We start from the raw sequence: 5,253 nt of genomic DNA, 5'->3' as shown, positions 1-5,253 counted from the left end.
GCTAGAGAAAAAGGTGGTGGATTAACTTGTCCCATTTCTAGCCTTGGCTCGAAATTATGAGGCCCATAAGAAATCTTTCAGCCCATTGGGCTCTTAGGGAGGCTCACGGCCCAAAATGGCAAAAGAAATTAGTTTAGGGCCCATTAGGGCTAATTAAATCCTTTATGGCCCATCATGGTCCATTAGAGGTAGAATGAATCATTCTAGGACCAAATGGCCCAAAATGTTATAGATTGACGAGTTGATGATTTATTGGTCCCTTAGGCCCAATAAAAGAATCCTAGTCCATAATGAATTTGAGCCGGGATTTCTAGGGTATCCAACCCTTATTTGAACATATGAGATATAAATGAATGAGAATAGAGTATAGTATTCATTTAGAGTATAGGCTTTTACAATGGATGATGTTTATATGAGATTATAATTTCCTAGCTAAAAATGCTAGTTGTGACAAAAATATACATGTATACATATAATCTAAGCAAAATGTTTAGTTTATACATGCATGACAACAATTTATATTTCAAAAGATAGAATGCTATTGTAATATATTTTATATACGAGAGTTCCCCATAAAGTTTATAAATCACATATGATTATATTTAATAAAAGTGTATAACAAAACTTTATATATAACACCCGATATTAATCGTGTGTTTTACTTGTATTCCCCCCCCCCCCCTGAAAGCATATAAAAGCATTTAGAATATTTAAAAGGGTTAATTAAGGGGTATGAACTCACTTGAAAGATCGAAGAAAGGCAAGATGAAAACCGGGCAGAATTTCTTCTCGGGAAAACGGATTTTCTCGGGATTCTCGGGAATCTCGGGAGCACAAACGACCTTCGGGACTTGAGCAAAATGAACGGGGCTTCGGGTTAGCACGGGCATGGAAAACGAGGCAACAACGCAAGAGAAATGAGAGAGAAAGGCAATTTTCTTCGGAACCCTCGCGGGTACGCTGGGCGTACGCGTGCGTCACGCATGACCGGATCCTCGACCGCCTCAGACTCGGATGGGACGGGCGACTAGCTTCACATAGGGCGAGATGTGGACGATCCGAAGCCTAGCCCTTGAGTATGTGGGCCGTACGCCTGTACGTTGGGCGTAACTCGGATAGGCTTGCTGACTCCCCTTCGGATAATACCAAGGATTAATAATTAAATTTATATTTTATTTAATTAATAAACTTCTAAAATTCGTATCTTCTTCATACGAACTCCGTTTTCGCTGTTCATTATATCCACGCGTAGGTGACACTACGCTCTACAACTTTCGTTTAGATTCCGTCGGTAAATTTTGAAATTATTTTTATTATTTATTTTTAAAATGTCGTGTTAAGAGAATTTCGTTAGAAATTCATAACTTCTTTATCTGACGTCAGTTTTTGCCAGACTTTTTACCGCTGAAATACCATTGTCGAGACCTTCGATTTTGGTTTAGGTCATTCCGGCCAAAAGTCGCTCGATCTCCGATTCGAGTTTTTAGCTGTCTGCTGCTAAGCCGAACTTGGAAAAATCATAACTTCAATATACGAAGTCGGATTTGGGCATTCTTTTTACATACGATCACGATTTAATGAAATCAAACATAGTAAGTAATTAAAATAAAAACTTTTTGGACATTTTATTTGTTGGGTTTTTAGCATTCTAACACTTCCTAAGTGTACATGCAACCCTAAATACCTTGGATCTATGTTTTCTCTATTATACATGCAAATAAGATATTCCAAGGTATTATCCTAATCTAGCATACAAAACAATAACTATAGCAAGATAGAATACATACCTCTTGATGTAGTAAGTCTTCATGAAGCTTGAGTGCTTAGTGCCCCAAGTGTGACACCTCAAATGGAATCACAATCATCAAAACACTTAGAATGATTTGAGAGAATTCTACACTCTTCAAAATCGGCTAGCCCTTTCTTCACTATCTCTAGTGGCCGATTTTTCCTCAATAACAAGATGCTTATATAGTTACACAATTAGGGTAAACTCTTAATTGTCATGGCTTTCCATTTCCTTGGATCCATGGGTACAAATACACCATGGAGCATCCATGGACCATCCTATGGGTTTTAGCCCAACTTGATTATCCATGGAGCATTAGCCCACTATACAAGTATGGATGATTTACACAATCAACCCATATATTTAATTAGTCTTCTTTTGATCACTTAATTAATCCTAGATTAATTCTTGATCAATACTAATTAAATAATCTTATTATTCTTATTATTAATATACTAGAACTTATAATATATTAATAACCATAAGTGTCTTATTTCTCTCATTCAAGTGCATGATGGTATGCAACCCAAATGGACCATGCCGGGTCGGGTCAAGTCTTACCAAATATAGTTATGGACTTAGACATTAATCCAACAGTCTCCCACTTGGATAAGTCTAAAACTATTATTGCGTATGACTTCAGGAACCAACCGGCAATCGTAGCTCTCAAAAGCTTCTGTCGAACTCTGACCTTGTCGATGAACTCTGACCTTTGTCAATGACTTGTCCATTAGATAAGGGATCATATATTCCTCCATTCTAGATATCATATGGACTGAGACATGGATTATAATCATTCTCTCTGTCCATTTGTTGTTTCCCGATTTCCGATTTATGACGACTGACTAATTGAACAAATCAAATCAGTCCTGGCCCGGCCGAGCACTTCCATTTGTCATCATCAAATCATCGAGGGGCCCACAGATATCGCTTTTATCCCAAAGGTAAAAGGAACGGATAAACTTCGACTCATATGGCTTGTTCTACTACTTGTTGAATCATACACAAAGGCATGTTTTATAGCACAGAGTTACCAAATGCGGTTTCGTGCAATCAATGTACTATCAACTCATAGTAACAACTCATATCTCTAGGTTTGAAGAATATAAGATATTATCGTCTCATGATCACTCGTGATAAAATCCATGAAGTGATTCCAATGAGCGCGGGTTGAATCCAATACTCAGAACTTATGAGCACTCATGATTGTTGAAGCCTTGTCCAACACCTTAGACCTCTACAACCCATCATGACAGTCTTAATTCATATCTACTTCCAAAATACGACCGACTGTGGATGGTTTGAATAACTTAGTCATTCCGGAAGAATAACCCAGTTTATTCGGGAAGTCAAAACATGCAAAGTGAAACATAATAATAATTGAATCCAATATGGTATCAACCCTTTGAACATAAATAAAACACCTTTTATTTATCACCATATGATTACACATTATTCATTGTACACTGTTTCAGCTATCAACTTTATTCTTGAATTTAAAACAATAGTTGTCCCATGCTCCAAGCATGTACACTATGTTTTTCTCAAACACTAGTCATGCCATACACCAAGTATGCATACTATGTTTGTCTATGATCTTTACTTTGTGAACTAGATCAATTGAACATAAATTCAATGATTCTCTTTTCACACTCCCAAATCCTTACTGCAAATGCAAGAATTCCAAATTCATGCCATTTACTGAAATCTGTTAGATTCTAAACTTATATGCACTGATCCTCTTGTAATGATTATGCACAAAGTCAGAAAGACTTGACAACAATCATTACAGAGTATTCCAAAGGAGATCGTTTCCTTGGAAACATCCTTCTTGCAATAAGTTTCCTTAATCTTACACAGATTGAAAATTCTAACTTTTAAACATTTCCAGATTCCATTTTGACTATCGCTTCTGAACAAGAGTTGCCTCCTTACAGATTATGTCAATATGGTCCTTCTAGAATTATCACTATACTTCCAATTGTCCTTGAGTAACCAATCTTTGGTAAACCTTAGATTTTCCTCGACAATTGTTTAATCCTTTTAGTCATATCCAGTTCTAAACCTTTTCCCTTCTTAATGCCCCAGGCATTTGGAAAATTTTAGAACGGATGAATATAGCACATGTAATCGATCCTATATCCGAAGCATATGGGACACGATTCATGATGTCTTACATAAAGACTAAACCAGTCTTTTGCTATAATATTTCCATTTCAATTTGCCAAGTTCTCATAATTCAGATTATGAAAAGGGATGCCGTAATCATAATCGAATTTTAGAACGCAAATAATGGACCCATATACAGAATTTCCTTATGTTGAGCCATTCCAACATGAAATTCATATATATCCTTGACTAAATGATTAAAACCTCACGATCTAAGCTTATAGATTTGAGATGAAGCATAATTTCCTCTCCCTTAATTATAGCAAAACAACTTTTTCCCAATTGAAACTTTTGTTTTCTATAATTAACATTGCTAACTTGCAATACTTATCATAATTATCATGCTCCCACTAACATGATGATTATTAGCATAACACTTATGCTCCCACTAGCTTTGACATGTACTCAGAAATCAGCTGGACTTCTAGAAATCAATACTTCATTGACTTTCTTACCAAAGTTCAGATTTCTGATGCTAGATTGTTTTGATAAAGCTGTATCAAAATCATACACCTTCCCTTAGATAGCTCACCTGTGTGTCTAAGCAATTTCAAGAACCATGAAAAGGGATACCGTAATCATGGTCTCAATTTCTTAGGCATTTTCCATTTCTCACAAGTCCATGTTAATGTGCCGGTTAACCACACGCGCTCCACTAACGACTTTTGAAAATGCAAATAACACAATCGATATCTTTGTAAAATCTACTTAGTGAAAGCGTTTCCTCACCATCATTTTCATGAATCGGAGAGAAACCTTATGACACTTAGATTTATATGGTGTATGAGTTCCTACCCATATGAATTTGTCAAACCATAATCACAAGACAAAGATAATGACAAATCCAAAACCATATGGATTGAACTCAATCTTAACTTCTTGCCACCTGGCAGCTCAAGGGCCTGCCATTGCTTCCAAGTTGTTATGCAACAAACTGAGAACTCTAAGAACTCATATGCAAAGCCAACTTTAACTGGAATGGGCACAGATATGTCAACACGATAGGTTATAAACCTCAATTCGTGTGCTAGTGAAGAACTTCAGGTTTTATTCTTGATTATTTCTTGAGACTTTCAAGACCTTTAAGACTCCCACTGTCCTCTTGACATATAAGACTCCCTTGTCAAACATCCAAGAGATAGTGCGGATTCTAATCAAGAAAAACACTTTACCCAATTGGCCTAAGTTGGTCTTTGTTTTATCCAAAACATCACAACTTACCAATTTCAAATGTACAAGAGTAGAAAACTTTTACTCTTACATTTGACAAGTGTTTTAAACCTTCTTTAAGACAT

The sequence above is a fragment of the Lactuca sativa genome, chromosome 9, assembly GCF_002870075.4.
Source record: "Lactuca sativa cultivar Salinas chromosome 9, Lsat_Salinas_v11, whole genome shotgun sequence".
Taxonomy (NCBI): domain Eukaryota; kingdom Viridiplantae; phylum Streptophyta; class Magnoliopsida; order Asterales; family Asteraceae; genus Lactuca; species Lactuca sativa.
Note: the sequence above shows the minus strand (reverse complement) of the source record.